The 19,238-nt window shown below is 36.9% G+C and overlaps 1 non-coding gene across 1 annotated transcript; it reads right to left on the bottom strand.

The window, feature by feature from the left end:
- Positions 1–6,629: 6,629 nt before the first annotated feature.
- On the bottom strand, positions 6,630–6,702 carry TRNAK-UUU (transfer RNA lysine (anticodon UUU)). Its single transcript has one exon. It is a non-coding gene; the product is annotated as a tRNA-Lys (tRNA).
- Positions 6,703–19,238: the final 12,536 nt, after the last annotated feature.

Here is a 19,238-nt window from a genome sequence, read left to right as displayed (position 1 = left end):
ATGGCACGGTGTATTGTGCCAAACCAGGACCCAATTTCTTAGACTGATATTTGTGCACTTGACTTTAATTTTCTAAGGGAGACACAGATGTTCTTGTGCCTATTAGCTATATCTGCCTATAAGAAGCAAAGCAAAACCCATGAACTAAATATGCATAATTCATACTTTTATTATGTCCTACAGAATGGTATTATTTCATGCTGGTACATTAATGTTTCCAGCTCAATACTGTAACTCCTGGAAATTTTGCCCTCTGAAGTTCAAATGCTGAGGAATAAGTCTTAAAATGCTGTGTCTTAGATTTGTAGACAATGAATACAGCTTATTCCAAGGACAGCTTTCCCCACCCTTTAAGTTTTCTTTTTTTGATATTTAGTGGTATTGTGGAAATAATCAAATAATGGGCAAAGATTGTATCTAAAAACCTTTATTCAAAGAGTATTTTTCTGTCTTTTGCAAACAATATTTTGTTAACTTATCATGTTATACTCTGTTGCAATATGTTCCATTACTGGTGTATACTCAGATATGGATCAAAAATATTTCAATATTTGGGACTTGAATCCATTTGCTATTGCACTTAGATCTGTCCAGTATTCCAACATTCAGAATTATTTAGAATATATTGCATATGAGTTTCCTATTGATGCTCTAACAATTGTCACAAAATTAGTGACTTAAGGGCCCGGAGAGATAGCACAGCGGTGTTTGCCTTGCAAGCAGCCGATCCAGGACCAAAGGTGGTTGGTTCAAATCCCGGTGTCCCATATGGTCCCCCGTGCCTGCCAGGAGCTATTTCTGAGCAGACAGCCAGGAGTAACCCCTGAGCACCACTGGGTGTGACCCAAAAAGCTTAAAAAAAAATTAGTGACTTAAAATAATGCAATTCTATTATCTCCAAAGTTCTGTAGGTCAGAGGGTACAGAGAGATAGTAATGTGAGTAGGACGTTAGCCTTGCATGTGCTTGACTTGGGCTTGATCTCTGGTATTCCATATGGTTTCCAGAACACCATCAAGAGTAATTCATAAATACAGAGCCAGTAGTCATTCCTGAGCACTGCAGGGTGTGGTTCAGAAAACCAAACCAAACCAAACCAGACCAAAGCAACAATATAAAATGTTCTGTAGGTCATAGGTCTCTCCAGGTCATTGAAATCATTTCACTTTGAGGTCTCAGGGAAAAATTTATTTTTTTTTGCCTTCTTAGCTTTTAGAGGCCATCAACCTCTCTTGGCTGTGGTCCTTTCTCCATCTTCCAGGCAAGTGGTGAAGAGGAAAACTCTTGTCATGAGCATCAATCTGACATCTCACTCTCTCTCTTTTTTTTTTAGCTGTAGCCAGAAAATATTCTCCACTTTCAAGAATCATGTACTTAAATAGGGTTCAACTGGATAATGTAGGGTAATCTCCTTGTCTCAATGTTTAGCCCAAAGACATCTTCAAAGTTCTGTTTGCAAGAAAGTTATATTTATAGGCTCTAGAGAACATTTTTGGGTGGGGGTTAATCTACTTACCATATGGAGACTCAGAGAAATTTTTCATATGTCTGAATTTGAAGGATTAGAGCAGTCACTAACCCAGTTGTCTCATGCACAAAATTAGTCTTTAAAGTTTGAGTTTGCATCCCAAAATGAGTATATTTACTTCTAAGTATACTGTCATCTATATTAATAGCTTATATGTTATTGGTAAAGCTTCTCTCTTTTTTTTTTTGAGGTTTCCTTTTTTTCTAAATGTCTAAGTCAATAAAAACAGCTTCAAATGGTTCCTTTAGTTGGTTTATTTCATTGGTTTTTGGGACACACTCAGCATTGCTCAGGGATTATCCAGACTCTGTTTAGGGAATCTCTCCTTTAGGGCTCAGGAGACTTTTGAGATACCAGAATTGAATCAGAGTCAGCTACATGCAGGGCAAATGTTTTACCTTCCATATTATCTTTCTAGTTTCCATTGTCTTCTTTTTGTATTCTAACATATTCTGTGTGATCCTTTGTGTATGTATTCCTTATTTTGGTGGAGGGAACATTACATGATGTTTGGATTACTTTGTACAACTTGATTTTTATTCTTGTTTTTTGTTTTGTTTTTGGGCCACACCCGTTTGACGCTCAGGGGTTACTCCTGGCTATGTGCTCAGAAATCGCCCCTGGCTTGGGGGGGACCATATGGGACACCGGGGGATTGAACTGCGGTCCGTTCCTTGGCTAGCGCTTGTAAGGCAGACACCTTACCTCTAGCGCCACCTTCCCAGCCCCAATTCTTATTCTTTAAGACACATAATTCTTCAAGGTAAGGAGAAGGTGGGGAGACTTTTGGTAGTGTTATGGTTTGGGATCAAAGCTAAAAATTATTTATTGCTCTGTTTATATTATTATTGCTGTGTATAGTTTATGTAAAAGCATAGAACTTAACATGCCCCAAACTTTCCTTATACTTGATGAAAGTACAGGACATAGCCACTTTCTAGAAAGACATTGTTTAACAGAAACCTCAAAAATCAAGGTTAGTTGTTTGCCAGATAAAGGACCATATTTGTTCAGAATAACTACTCTCAATCAGAGCACTCAGAAATCACCAGAAATTTGTAGTTCAATGACCACTTCAAAGGATTGGTAAGGTCCATGGGAAACTGAGTAGAGAGAAAAGGTGATTCTGTTAAGTTCACTTTAAATCCTCTTTAACTTCTGAAACCATCTGTATTCCACCATTGCACGTATGCTTATTACAATATAGGAGAATCAAAAAATTGTAATAGAGCCAGCTACCTAAATCTTTTTGTGTTAAAACTGGATGTTTTCCAAGAAGTCTCCTCAAAAATAGGGTGTTCCGACGGCATGCTAACACACCTCTCAAATAAAAAAGAGCTCCTGCTAGTGAATGAAAGTAAGTTGCCACAAAAATGTACATCAATCCAGAAAGGAGAGTCTGAGACATGCCAACTGCCTTAAGTGTCCCACTAACCACCAGGGTTATTTATTTTTATTTGATTTGCCTCCGGTCACTTCCATTCTCTGCTTGAAAGGTGAACAGGCATTCCTAATCCTTCACTGATAGTTTCCATCAACGATCTCAAAATGTAACTGATAACATGTCAACGATTACTGTACAAAGAAGTTAAACATTACAGCTCAATTCATCCCCACTGAAACCCAATCCAGGGATTAGCAACAATAGGGAATCTGTTTTATTTGCATTTAATTTGTACCTTCACACTATTATCTCCCATGTTTTAGTTTCAGGAAATGTGGTCTCAGGCTATTATAACTACATTTCATGCTGCTGTTTCACTGTTATTTGATCTCTATGGTTAGAAATGACTCGCTGGGAAAAAAAAAGAAAGAGAACACACTTAATTTTAATTATACCAGTGCAGTGTCTAAATAAAAAATGTACTTTATATTTAATGTGGAGCACAGATTAACAGTTTTATGGTACATAAAATCCATCTATATCATTTTTCTATTTACACATCAGTTATATATCTTTCTCTCTGCAAAACAAATGCCTTTCTTGTGAAAACGAGGAAGGAAAGCATCGAAGTTACAATCACATGGGCAGTAAATAACATCTTAATTGGTCTGGAAAGCTGGAGTTTGATTTTTTCCCTGCCTGTCTTTTATTTATTGATATCCATAGTTTATTTATCTTTCCAGTGATTTGTACAAGTCTATCTCCTTTCCTCAATAAGCCAATCTCTGGTGGTTTTATATTGCAAATCCCATGTGAGGAAATGGTTTAGTGAGAGGAGTGTACTTGCTCCTGGAAAAGCCATTATTAGAAAGCTTTTGAAGAGAGTAGGGTAACCTCTCAGTTCTTACATTCTATCTTCTGGAAAGAAATAAAGAACTAAAGCAATTATGAAGTTGCCACCTGAAGTATGTTCCAACAATTCTTTATTCTCCACTTGTTTGGCATCTGTAAGAAAACAAAGAAGAATTTAGTGCACACTAGGACATATTTTCTCAATGTTCTACTACATGATTTAGCTCCTAGTGAGGGTAAGAGACAGAAATGGATTGTGTTTGTCTACTACATCATATATAAAATCCTGGGTTTTCCTCTGTATGCATTTCTGCAGCTCCATTCTTAATATCTTTTTAAAATAGTGCTTTAAATAAACTACACTTTAAGTGATACATTATGCTCAGTAGTGCAGTTGAGAACTGACAAATGGAACCATTTCTCAGGAAAACTGGTTGCCACAGAGTCTGACACTTTATTTGGGCATTGCAGTGATCTCCTTGTTCATGAAATCAGCACTCTCAGTGTTAATGGTGATTCTGTTTAGTTGTCTGATTTCACAGAATGTCACAAATATTCTGAAAGACTTCCTGTATTGATAGCCAAAAAAAAAAAATCAAATGGCTATGGTATGCAAGTAATGCTTTGCAAAGTGATTCCATCAACATAATCCAAAAAAGCAGAGATTCTGATATCCCAATCACCAGCCTAATATAACTTTAACTGCCTTACCATGAACTAGTGAAAATTTGGGGCAGGTCTTTCAGAGAATACATTTGAATTTGCCATAATTAGTGGTAGGGAGATCAAATTACATCCAGGGGGGAATCTCAGACAACTGCTTGCTCAACTATTAGTGCTTAATTTCTGAATGTCAAACCCTGCACATCTTAATTTCTGGAGAATAAGCTCAATTGAACTTGTTCCCTGGTTATGCAAAAACTGCTCAGATAAAACCAAGTGGACACCAATGTAATGAATGTGGTTATTAAATTGTTTCAATTGAAAGAACCCTATTCTTACACCATCATAATAGGAACAATTTATCCCTGCTGATCTGCCTGTCTCTCTCTCTCTCTCCCCCTCTCTCTGTCTCTTTCTCTCCTTCTCTATCACACTCTCTCTCTGACACTCTCTTTTCTTTTCTCTTTTTAAAAGCTCTCTTTGATCTTGAAGCACATTGCGGTGGTGTGTCCTATTGAAAAGCGAAACTGGGGCAATTTTAATGCTTTTGTACCTTACCAGTGCTCTATTTTTTCGCTGTTTAAAAATAGCTGTTAATTATAAGTGCAGTTTAAATGTCTCAAGTGACCCAGAAATGCAGGTTGGAATGAGACAGATTGTGTGTCTCATATAAAACAGATGTACTTTCACAAGAGACTTCTGAATTCGGCTTCCCTCTGTATCCTCCACTTGGGTTATTTCAATCAGGTATTGAACTGGTCTAGCACTGTGCTATAAAATCCCACACAGATGAGCAGGGAAAGAAAAGATCTGTGTTTTTCTCCCCCCACCATCAAGAAAAGACTCTTTTGTATGCCAGACCCTGCTATGTGGGGAATATGGTGCTGCTGGTGTCGGATATTTAGACAAGGGGCATTTTTCTAGAAGGTCCTCTCTACAAATGTCTAGAAAACCTAGAAATGACTTTCCAGAGCTCTTCTATGGTTGTATTTAGAGTCAGGGGATTTGCATTAAAAGATTATTGTAGTGATGATAATCAGATCCTGGAGTTCTTCAACTTGATTCAGTAATACTGGAGATAAGCAAACTATTTGCTAGATTGCAAAATTCTTTGATTTTTCCTCAATGTCCTGTATTAGGCTCCTTGCTAACACTGAAATCCAGGAAATAAATTCTATGGACTACAGTTTGAATAAACCATGTGCTAATTCAGTAAAATCTCATCTTTCATTTCTTCTGCTACAGTCTGAACAAATCTGGTCCTTACCCAATTATATGTGATTATATGCAGCAGGTTTGCAACTGCTGCTATTTAGTTAGTTCCAAGAAGTGATTTCAAAGTTGAATTTAAAATAGGATACATTCCAATATGATCTTTTTCAAGTTCCCTAATATGCTTACTGTTCATACTAAAGCCACATAAAGTTGTACAGTTGAACAGTGATGTAATTCAAGACTCAGTCACCTTTCTCCACGTGTATTTTAATTCTGTGACCCCATATCCTAGGGGGACAGGAACATGTTTCAGCAGAGGGAGAGTAGTTTCTGTGTATTGATTATCCATCTGCCAGCAACTAAAATGCCATAGTCATGACATTGAACAATTATGGTGTGGGATCAAGGGTGGAATATGACTGTTATTTTTTTCCTTAGAGTTTGTAGATATTTTAGTGAAGTTTTAAATTCGGTCGGGAGTTGAGTATTTTATAGTTAAATCTTAATTTAACTGATTTTTAGAAATTTATTTTTATTTATTTAAAATATTTTTTTTTTTTGTTTTTTGGGCCACACCCTGTGACACTCAGGGGTTACTCCTGGCTATGAGCACAGAAATCGCTTCTGGCTTGGGGGATTATATGGGACTCCAGGGGATCGGAACCGCAGTCTGTCTTAGGCTAGTGCACATAAGGCAGAAGCCTTACTGCTTGCGCTACTGCTCCAGCCCCTAGAAATTTATTTTTTTAATATATATATATATATATATATATATATATATATATATATATATATATATATATATTTTGGTTTTTGGGCCACACCCGTTTGATGCTCAGGGGTTACTCCTGGCTATGTGCTCAGAAATCGCCCCTGGCTTGGGGGGACCATATGGGACGCCGGGGGATCGAACTGCGGTCCGTTCCTTGGTAGCGCTTACAAGGCAGACACCTTATCTCCAGCGCCACCTTCCCGGCCCCAGGAATATCGCCCGAACAGGGACTTGAACCCTGGACCCTCAGATTAAAAGTCTGATGCTCTACCGACTGAGCTATCCGGGCTCACTTAATAGTTTATTGAAACCACTGGGATTTATAAAGTTTTTAAAGTTGGGTTTCAAATGTATCGGGGTCAGTCCTACCACCAATGTTCACCTCTCTCCACCAATGTTCTCAAAGTGCCTATGCCACCCCCTCCCCCCAGATTGTCAGCATAACAGGTCCATTTTAAGTTTTGATAGAAATTTATTTCTTATTGGTTTATAAGAATGTAAATGCTTATGTACTTTAGGGACTCACATTAATTGGTTCCAATCTACTTATACTAATCATTCTCATTTGTGTTATAAGATTTATCCTGTTTAGTTTCTTTAATTCTAGAACATTAGGACTAGAAACTTAATGCCGAATCCATTCTTGTTCCAGCTGCTATAATTCCTTTTTAAGGCTGAATAATATTTCACTATGTGTATATATGTATTATATATAAACAACTTTATTTATTAATCTGTTAATAAACAAATAGTTTCCATGTATAAATATATGTTTGATTTTGCTGTTGTTGTTGTTGTTTTTTGGGCCACACTGGTAGTATTCAGGCTTAGTCCTTGCTCTGTACTTAGGGATCATTCCTGGCGATCATTCCTCAGGGGACTGTATGGGCGTGCTGGGATTCAAGCTTGGTTTGGCTTTGTACAAGGCAAGCACCCTATTTACTGTACTATCATTTTGCCTTAGATATTTGTTTGAAACTGTGATTTCATTCTGATTTATAGATACTAAAGCATAGGATTGCTTAATAATATATAGCTTAATTTTTAAGGAAACCAGATTTTTTTTTTCTGGAGAAACTACACTAATTTACACTCATACTAACAAGTGTATAATGGTTCACTTTTGACTACATTATCACCAGTTTTTATCTCTGATCTTTTTTGACAGCAGCTATTCTAACAAGTATGAGGTGATGTCTCATATGTTTGCATTTTTATGATGATTATTCTTGTAGTTACCACTCATTTATATGTTCTTTGCAAATGTATATAGTTAGTCCTTTTGCAAATTCTAAGATGGATTGTTACTTATTTGTAATTAAGTATATTTTGTATATCTTAAGTATATTTATATATTTTAAATATTAACCCTTATCAAATACAGTGGTTTGAAAGTTCTTTCTTGCATTTTATTGTTTTTATTTTCCTTTCATTGAAAGCTATTTTGCTGTGCAGAAGCATTTTAATTTGAAGAAATCTCATTTATATTTCATTTTGTTGCTCATGCTTTAGGTATTATATAAAAGAAAATTATTTCCAAAACCAAAAACTTTTTCTGCACAGTTGTCTCTTAGGAGTTTTATGGCTTAAAATCTTTAATTTAAGTCTTTAAATTAACTTTCAGTTAATTTTTGATAGGTCTTGGTTTTTGTTTCATTTTTTTTTTGCACATCAATAGCTGAGTTCTGAATACATCTGGTCACAAGGATTTTAGAAAAGGGAATAAAGATGGTAAAGTAATATTTCCTCTTAAGGTAATGAGTGGAAGTAGGAAGGTGAAGAGATATAGCTACGGGGTGTGCTGGAGGAATAACTTAGGGGAACTGGGGGAGAGAGGACAGCTGCTTTTAAGAGTATCTTGGAAGAATGTTAAGAAATTTTTAAAGAAGTAGGTCTCGCTGTGCATTATGCAATGCAACCCCCACCCACCCAAATGCTACTAACTTCATACCTAGAGTGAAAACAACCATTTTTTAGTGCTTTATATACTTAGATTTTATTTTTGATGTGTAACTCTGCTGAGATTGAATATAAGCAGCCATTACATTTATGGTTCTATGAACATTCAAATGAAAGTGTATATGTTACAGGTTTATAATGAGCTTTAAAACTTTTAGTATATTCCTGTTCATAGTTCATTTCAGAGCACTAGAATATGGATAAGTTCTTTTTAAATATTAAATAAACTACATAGTTGTAAATTTAATCAGATAATTTAATATATTAGACAAAAGATAGCAAGTTGGAGATCATTTTTTGGTGGCATTCAGATATTATCTGTTAAGCAATATATAGGGTTGATATTATGCCAGGGACTTTCACATATACCAAAGTCTAAAATCTTAGGTACAGTGGGCCAATATTTATTTGCCCAGGTTTATTAATAAAATTTAGAATTTTTATAAACTCCAATATGATATTATATTTTAGAAAGATATATAATGTATATATACTTGGTTTTTGGGCCACACCTGGTGGCACTCAGGTTACTCCTGGCTCTGAGCTCAGAAATCACTCCTGGCAGCCTTGGAGGACCATATGGAATGCTGGGGATTGAACTTGGGTTGGCTGTGTGCAAGGCAAATGCCCTATCCACTGTGCTATCACTCCTACCCCAGAATGTAAAAATATTTTGGGGACCTTTCAATTAGTGTCTGGGTCCTCAGGGTCTGCTTTCATGATACTTGGCCAACTGGGTTGAATGAGTAAATGAGAGAGGCTGGCAATGCAGTATTTCTTGGATCTCTCTATGTGGTAGTACACCAGCTGGTGTCTGGATGGCCATAAGATATTAGGGCTTGGACTGGTTCCTCAAACAAGAAAGGTCCAAGGCCTATGGCTCTTAATTTATCACTCCAGGCTCAACAGCTTCATGTTTATTTTTGTAATACAGTGGATAATTTTTCAGTAGCCGTTTATTAAGAATATTGAATGTGAGAGGCAGGCCAAAATAATAGAAAAGGGAGTAATTAATAGAAATAAACCTAGAATTTTGTCTGATACTCTCATGAGAAAGTTTACTGGAAAACCCTGTGACTGTTCATGTTCTCAGTTGTTTGCTTTATGGAACAAAAAACACCAGTTAACTAGAAAGCTAAGGTGGATGACTCCAGAGAGAGGGGAAGGAAGCATAGAGACTGTTACAATACAGACTATTGCTCAAGAGAGAAAAAAAAAAGAGCCAAAAATCTTAGCCCCATTCTTTAAACTCTACTCTCACAAAATCTAATCTGGAGTCAAGAACTAAGTCAGGAAATATGTCATTAATCTTGAAGCACAAGTAATCTCTAAACACTGTTATAAAGTGAGAATGGTAAGTTTTACTGAACTAAGGAAAACAATAGAAGACAGCTTCCATGTGGAAAGACAAAGCATAGAAACACTTCAATCAAAAGTCACTGAACTGAACAACAGAGTTGGTTAACTAAAAAGCATGGGACAGGTGCTAAGCATTAGAATGACAGAAACTGGAGAACAAATCAGTGTGTTTGAATATAAGGTACATATCTTAATCTAATGGATAAAGAAAGATGATATAGGAAAATAAAAGTTTATAGGTGAATATCAAGAGGAATAACATTTGCATCAAAGGGTTATAGATAGAGAACAAAAGAAAGGGTAAGAATTATATATCTTATCTGAGGATCAAGTCAAAAACCCAATTCAAGAAGTTCAGAGTTCCAAATAAAATTAAAACCCAAGTAGAACACCAAGATATATAAAGATTAAAATAAAAAGAAAAAAAGAATTCTGAGATTAGCAAAGAAAAACTTTTAGAGATTCTAGGGAAATGCAACTTAAAATGAATAAAACATAGTATTTTATACCAGTGAGAATAGTTTATATAAAAAGACTTTAAAGGGGCTAGAGAGATTGTATAGTGGATAAGGGGTTTGCTTTACACATGGTCAACTCAGGTTTGATCCTCAGTACACTATATGAATCCCTGACCACACCAGTAGTAGTCTCTGAGCACAGAGATAGGAGTAAGACCTGAGCACAGATATTGTCCCCGAAACTGACAAAACAACAAAAAATGATGGAAAAAGACAGTGTTGACAGAGATTGGTGAAAAAGAAACTCATACTCACTATTAGTTATTTGATACTTTTGGAAAACACTATGACTTCATTAAAATATTGAAAATGTAGCTATATTCAAAAATTGAAAATAAGATTTAGTAATTCCACTATTTGGTACCTATCCCAATAACACAAAATTGTGAATCCAAAGATATTTGTACACCTACGTTCAATCCTATTTGCAATAGCAAAGATCTGGAAGCAACCCAGGTGCTCCACAGGAGTGGATAAAGAGAGACAAGAAAGATCAAGTGGGCAATGCATTTGTTTTGCACAGATTTGATCCCTAGCTACTCATGAGGTTTTCAGAACACTGCCAGGAGTGATCTCGGAGGCAGAAATAAGCCCTGAATACATCTGGGTGTTTCCAAAAAAAAAAAAATGGGAAAAAAGGGAAGAAAAGGGAACCACCAGGGGTCTCAAACTCGCGGCCCGTTTGGGGCCCTCCGTACAACATTTTGTGGCCCTGCCCTAGAGGAATCTTTTTTGGTTTTTTGTTTTGTTTTAGGTGTTTGGGTCACACCCCCCAATGTTCAAGGCTTACTACTGACTTTGCACTCAAGGATCACCCGACTTTGTCTCCTGCGGCCCCCAGGTAAATTGAGTTTGAGACCCCTGGCTATACACAAGGAGTATTTACTACTTGTATAAAATATTCTGTGTTGTTACAACTTGAATGGAAGTAGAGGATGTCGTGTTAAGTGAACCTAAAGGAGGACAAATATAAGTTAATTTCACTTAGATGTAGGGTACAGCAAAACAAAGCAAAATAATAGACAGTGACTAATAAAAACACACCCCAAGATTCTGTGAGCAGAACTGAATGCAGAGCGGAGGTATGTGGGATTACAAAGATTAGGAGATGCAAGGGTGATTGAAAAGGGGCCTAGGGACAGTAATGAAAAGATATTGACACTCTGTTGGTGGTTGTGGTACAACAATATTGCAATCACAACCAAAGCTATTAGTATCATTGCAATTGACAGTACTAATGAACCCTCATGATTATCTCAAAAAACAACAAAGCTTATTGAGGCATTGGCTTAAAAAAGTCTATGTTTTTCTTTTGGGATATTTTGGAAATAAGTAAACATGAAGCATAATTATAGTTTATCTGAACTGATAGGAAAATGTATCATCATTGTGACTTAAAATTTTCTCATTAGTAAGTATAAGTAGGTTGTACATGTGTAATACTTTTTGTGTTTCTAATACTTTTGAGTCTGATGAACAGGAATTGTAGAGATTCTCTCCTTCAGGGGTATTTTCCTCATTGTAGTATATGACAGCCTGTGAAGATTTCATGTCTGTAAAGCTAGGTTTCTTTATGGATAATGGGAAACCAAACCATGTGAATTAAAGCTAAAATGAAAAAAAAAAGGAGTTTCTAAGTTGGTGGTGTCTTGATAATGTTACATAACTGTTCTATATTAACTTTAGTTAGTATATTAGAAAATACAAAGATGTGATACACTAGTGACAGTCACAATATGGTTAATTTATATAATGTGACAAGAAAACTAGCACTTGGAAACAAATTGGTAGTTATCAGAGTAATTTTTGCATCTCTTTTCACTGTCTCAGGGAATTAGCTTTTGGTATTGCCTAGGAAACAATATTTCAATTCTGTTGAAAATGATCACTGTTATAAGTCTAGACACATGAGACTTTTTATTTAAAAAACTCAAAATATTTCTCTTTATTATGTGTACTAAAATTATTTTAATAACAATTTTTCATAAGTTTATTTGATGCTTTTATATTATACTGAATACCTACTATGTGTCTGGTATTATATAAGGGGCTTTAAGGATATAATTTTAATTTCACAATATTCCTGAATGAGAGAAATTATTAAGCTCATTTTGTAGATGTGAAAACTGAGGTTAAAAGAGATTATGGTGGGGCTGAAGCAATAGCACAGTGGTAAAGCATTTGCCTTGCACATGGACAACACAGGACAGACCCAGGTTAGAATCCTGGCATCCCACATGGTCCCCGAGCCTGCCAGCAGAGACTTCTGACCTCAGAGCCAGGAGTAACTCCTGAGCAAGGCTGGGTGTGACCCAAAAAACAAACAAACAATCAAATAAATAAGAGAGGTTATGGAGTAAGACTTTAGGCCAGCCAGTTAGTGGGGAGCATATTTAGGATGTGAAGGTGGGTGTGTCTGACTCCCCATGCTTTGGAACCTTCCACAAATGCCATATTACCTTTCCATCTATGTAAACAAATTATGACCTTTTATTAAAAAAAAAACATTAAAGTGTTGCACTCGTTCCAAAAAAGGAAAGCCTAAGTCCAGAGCAACAAATATAAAGCTACAAAATGTTCCATGGATCAAAATGTTCCATGGATCATACTTTGTGGGAACTCTAGATTTGATCCCTGATAATGTATGGTCCTCTGAGAACTAACAGAAGAACTGTCAAACACCATGCTGAGTAGTCACCACCCAAAACTGCCTTCCCCACTCCCAATGTTCCAACAACTTACAAAACATGAATATTAGACAGTTTTTATATAAAAACTAAAAGAACGTTTTCACAATTGTTAGCACAACTAGCAATACATTGTGAAGATCCAGCTGTAAATGCTATGACTTAATTATATTGTATTTATTCATTTGGGGTTTCAGGGTAACATTTAAAACTCTTTCATGCTCTAAACTCAGGAGTGATCCCTGGGGTTACTCTGGGATTGTATGTGCTGCCTGGGAATCAAATCAGTATTATGGCTGTTAGAGCCACATGCAAGACTCCCCTCTTGTACTGTCTTCCCTCTTGTACTGTCACCCATGTCCCCTATTTAATTTTTATTTATTTATTTATTTATTTATTTATTTATTTATTTATTTATTTATTTATTTATTTTGGTGGGGGGACATGTCTGGCTGTTCTCAAGGCTTACATCTGATCTCCACTTAGGGATTGCTCTAAATGGGGCTTGGGGAATCATATATGGTGCCAGAGCTCAAAACCAGGACGGCTACATGCAAGACAAATAAGGACCTTATCCTTTATATTATGGATTATATATATTATGGATTATTTATATTATTTATATTATATTATATTATAATAGCCACTTGCTATTCTTTGGTTTGTTTATTTGTTAGTTTTTGCTTTTGGTTTTTGGGCAACACCCGGTTACTCATGGCTCTGCTCTCAGAAATAGCTCCTGGCTTGGAGGATCACATAGGGTGCCAGGTATCGAATCCAGGGTCAGCTGCGTGCAAGGCAAAGGTCCTACCACTGTGCTATCACTTCAGCCTCTACATCTAAATTTTTTTTTTTTTTTTTGGTTTTTGGGCCACACCCGGCGGTGCTCAGGGGTTTCTCCTGGCTGTCTATTCAAAAATAGCTCCTGGCAGGCATGGGGGACCATATGGGACACCGGGATTCGAACCAACCACCTTGGGTCCTGGATCGGCTGCTTGCAAGGCAAACGCCGCTATGCTATCTCTCCGGGCCCTACATCTAATTTTTTAAAAAAAAAATTTTCTTTTATTTTAAAATAATATTTTTATTTAAGCACCTTGATTACAAATACGATTGTAGTTGGGTTTCAGTCATAAACAGGACACCCCCCTTCACCAGTGCAACATTCCTATCACCAATGTCCCCAATCTCCCTTTTTCCATGCCCCCTGATTGTATTAAAGATAGGCATTCTACTTCTCTCACTCATTAAACATTGCCATGATAGTTGCTAGTGTAGTATTTCTCTAACTGTACTCACCACTCTTTGTGGTGAGCTTCATATTGTGAGCCTGTCCTTCCAGCCCTCATCTTCTCCCCTCCCTTCCACTCCCTTCTCCTCCTATCTTCTCCCCTATGCTCTCTTTTCTTCTTTCCTTCTGATTTGTGGTAGCAAAGACCTTGAAAGTATACTAAAGGGTTGCAAGTCCTTCCTTTTTTAATTTTTATATTTCTTTTTTTTTTTTTTTTGTTATTTTGGGGGCCACACCCGGCGTTGCTCAGGGGTTACTCCTGGCTGTCTGCTCAGAAATAGCTCCTGGCAGGCACGGGGACCATATGGGACACCAGGGATTCGAACCAACCACCTTTGGTCTTGGATCGGCTGCTTGCAAGGCAAACGCCGCTGTGCTATCTCTCCGGGCCCAATTTTTATATTTCTTAAATTTTTGGGCCATACCCTGTGACATTCAGAAGTTACTCCTGGCTATGTGTTCAGAAATCGCTACTGGCTTGGGGGACCATATGGGATGCTGGGGGATCAAACCGCAGTCCATCCTAGGCTAGTGCAGGCAAGGCAGATGCCTTACCTCTTGTGCCCTTAGTCCTTCCTTGTTATAATTGGTTAACTAGACTGGTAATTCAATTAATCAATCTGAGGACCTGAAATGTTGCTATACAAGTGCTGAGGCACCTGGGATACCCTGACAATGCTCTAATGCTTCTAGCACTGCAGACTACTTGCAAGGCCTGTGTTTGAACCGCCATACTATCTTTCTGGCTCCCAAAGCAAGGATTTTTCAAGGAAAGATGAACAGTAGTACCTAATTTACCTTTACTTCAACTTTTCAGGGCATCAGGGAACCCTGTGGTTTGAAATCAAAGCATCACTTGATACCTCTGCTTTCACTGAAATCAAATAACAGTGTTTATTTGTCCTGAATTTTACTGAATATTTGAAAATGGTATACATTTTTGATAAGTATAAAAATATGAAATTTTTTCTTCTTTATTTGAACATCTTGATTACATAAATGATTGTGATTAGGTTTCAGTCATGTAAAGAACACCCCCTTCACCAGTGCAACATTCCCACCACCAATGTCCCAAATCTCCCTCCATCCCACCCCACCCCCACCTGTACTCTAGACAGGTTTTCCAGTTCCCTCATTCATTCACTTGATTATGGTAGTTCTCTGTGTAGTTATTTCTATAGCTGTACTCACCACTCTTTGTGGTGAGCTTCATGGAGTGAGCTGGTGTTCCAGCCCTCCTCTCATTGTCTCTGAGGATTGTTACAAAAATGACTTATTTTTCTTAAAACCCATAGATGAGTGAGACTATTCTGCGTCTCTCTCTCTCCCTCTGACTTATTTCACTCAGCATGATAGATTCCATGTACATCCATGTATAGGAAAATTTCATGAAGCTCACACCTGGCAGTGCTCAGGTTACTCCTGGCTCTGTACTCAGATATTACTCCTGGTGCGCTTACGGGACCATATGTGGTTTCAGGGATCAAACCAGGATGTGCTGTGTGCAAGTAAACACTGTACTATGGTGGAAATGGATTTCAAACATCAAAAAATACTTTTATGTCTTGTAAGAGTTACTCATTTCTTGTAGATTATTTGTCTTTCATTGAGTCCCTAAAGAGGCTAGAAGTGTAGGCAAATTTAAGGAGATTTCATTGAAAAAGGAAAAGGACATTTAGTACAGGAACACTTTTACTAGAAAAAAATATAATTAACATTAATAGATAAATGAGCAAATTTTGTGTAATAAATAATGTATTTAAAACCATAAAGGGCATTTGTTTTCACACCGAGAACAAATATTTTTTGCACCCCGTTTACTCAATAGTCTATTTGAATGTTCCTGTGAAAACTTGAGTAATTTTCATGAGATGGTCAGTACAGTTTTTTCCATTTATAATAAAGTATGAAAATGATCTAGTAAAGTTCAGCATGTGGTTTCTTTAAATAATTCATACTTTTCTAGAACTCTGCAGTTTTTAAATGGTAAGATGCCAAAAATTTTCATGAACTCTCAGATCTTTTCTACTAACCTGTGTTAAGTCTTCTTGTTTACTCATTTTCCTTATCCCTGGTGGAACTGAAAGGTCTTTAATAAGTGAACATTCTTCATAAATAACTCCGCTGTTGCCTGATCATTTCTTTTTTTTTTTTTTTTTTTTTTGGTTTTTGGGCCACACCCAGTAACGCTCAGGGGTTACTCCTGGCTATGCGCTCAGAAGTTGCTCCTGGCTTGGGGGACCATATGGGACACCGGGGGATCGAACCACCATATGGGACACCGGGGGATCGAACCGCGGTCCGTCCAAGGTTAGCGCAGGCAAGGCAGGCACCTTACCTATAGCGCCACCGCCCGGCCCCGCCTGATCATTTCTAACTCTAGTCTGTTTCTTTCTAGTAGGATTTCATCTGGATATTTACAAAGATCATGATCGTGATCCTCCAACTCAAAAGTAAAATAAAATATATTAGTATGATGTGATTACATAAAAGCCCAACAATTGCATAGTGCCTCTAATGTACTGTATACTGGCTGGATTATCCACATTACTTTATTTGGTCTGGACAAATATTGGAACTATTAACTCCATTGCTTTTATATTATGGCAATGACAGCATCAGTCCAGTTTCCAGATCTTCTGATGATAGTTTTGCAATTTGGCCTATGTGTAATTTAGAAAGAGATGTGCCTATTCTAGTCATGCTGTCTGTTGACAGATTATGGTTGGTTGGTGCAATGAAATAAGGGTCAGAATGTCTCCAGAACAGTTTTTTTTTTCATGGGTATTGATCTGATGGTGCCATGTGGATGGCATATGGAAACTGAGCAGAATAAATTAGCTCTCAGCTCAGTGGACTGTGCCTGGTGACTGATGACACTGAGCAGGCAAGGAGAAAATGAGATGTTTCAACCACCTGCTTAACCATGTATTTTCTTAGTCCTTCTTAATGTCTTTCCCAGGATTGTCTACAGTCTCCTGTTAACTCTATTTTCCACAGCAAACTAAATTAACCCAACTTTTGAGGTCCCAGTTGAACTGTTATGATATATGGCTATTAATCCTGTTGTGTGTTTGTGTTCTTGGATTTGTCACCAGGGCTTCCATAGAATTAGTTTTTCTGAGTAAAATTAATGTAATAATAGAATTGACAGTCATGTGAAGAGCAAAGCACAGTGCCTGTTCTACAGTTCATGCTGAAATGACATAAATGACATCATTGTTATCAACATCAAAATGTTGCAATAGCAACAAAAACTATTGTTGAAATAAGAGATCCAATAAGAAAAAAATTCAGTTTATGACCACAAGCAAGCAAGCTTTATTAACATTTTATCCTTTTTACTTTCACATAATGATAATTTATGCACTTAAAATATTAATTTTCAGGAAGTCTTTTTACATTTTCTGAACCTAAATCCTGAATACTATAGATAGGCTCTCATTTTCTTGAACTACCCATGGAGCTTGTTTTCCTTAGAGTCTTAATTTTCTATAAAATTTTATCCACTCTTCCCAGAAGGCCCAAATTTTATTAGATTTTTGGAGGACAGAAAATGTAAATTTAACCCTTGCAAAAGCCTCATTTTAGTCTATTTTGTCATCTCACATAAAAATTTTAGAGGAGATCTGTATTATTTCACTTTATTTTAATGACCATCTATAATTGAATGATTCATTTGTATTTAAATATATCACAAAATCATTCCTTGGCAAGGTCACTTTGCTGGAAAGATAAAGGGAAGCCAATTTAATATAATATTTTAGGAAAAAATGAAAAGACATGCTGGTCCAAGATGTTTGGGGCACATTTGGGGGACAATTTATTTATAGAAACTGGTTTTATGTTCCTTATCTTTTCTGTAATGCGGTTGCATAATTCATGCTCATTGTTATTAAAAATCTATGTAACTATTTAAATTTGATAAGCACATAAATTCTTCTCTTTTAGTGAAGGTATATAGGGCATAGGAAATTTCACTGTTGGACAATTCATATCACTGGAGACAACTTATAAGTTGTCTTCCTATTTCAGCCACAAATCAGAAGAGTTTTGTGCAGGGAAGACATGTATATGCATTATAAATTCTCTTTCTCATATTCTGAAAATTACAACCACCAAACTTCAGGTAGTTTTGAAAGCTCATTCAAATGATCAAATGCTAGAAACCAGACTTTGTTGAAGTTTTATGTATGGAGGAATCACCATGTGAATCTTGTTAGAGCAGATTTAGATTCAGCAGTTCTAAGTGGGGGCTAAGATCCAGTATTTCTGTAGAATTCTGTAGAATTTGGTAATACTGACCATGGACTACTACTCTGAGTAGCAAACAGTGGAATTCTTCTCTTGTGACTTCTAGCCATTGAGAAACTGCAGTGGTGCTTTTTTTTTTTTTTTTTTTTTTGGTAGCCAAAGACCAGGTAGTTACTGAAGCCATTTTAAAGGAAGGGTGAGGGACCAGAGATATAGTACAGTGGTTAAGGTATTAGATTTGCACGTGGTCAATCTGGGTTCAGTTCTCAGCATCACATGTGGTCCCCTGTCCCCTGTCCTCCAGCAAGAGTGATTCCTGGTATCACTTGAGCAGTCAGCGCAGTATCCTCATCCAGTGTGAAATAAATTCCACGGTATGTGAGATCACCCCACACATCATGTTTCCACCTCCAGGCAGACAGGTGTAAAGAAGCAGGGTAGTGGCAATAAACCAAAAAGAGTAAGAAAAAAAACATGGAGTCAGTTTGCTTCTTTTGCCTAATGGTCTCTTTGTCTGTCTGTGCCAAAGCCAAAACTGCCCTTTCTTTATTCTCTCAGAACAAAATCCACCCGGGCAGGGAAGGATAGAATGGTTCAGATGGACTTTTACATATTAAAGGAAAGAGAAAGATGGCTATAGCCTTTGTTTTGGGTTAATAGCTGTGTGTCATCTTACAATCCAGTTTACCTTCTCTGGCATTCTGGCATTGGAAGTACCTTTGCACTTACCTATGTGGCATGCCAAAGTATTTTTCTG

The sequence above is a fragment of the Suncus etruscus genome, chromosome 2 (assembly GCF_024139225.1).
Source record: "Suncus etruscus isolate mSunEtr1 chromosome 2, mSunEtr1.pri.cur, whole genome shotgun sequence".
Classification (NCBI taxonomy): domain Eukaryota; kingdom Metazoa; phylum Chordata; class Mammalia; order Eulipotyphla; family Soricidae; genus Suncus; species Suncus etruscus.
This window is presented reverse-complemented; position numbering and strand designations above follow the sequence as displayed.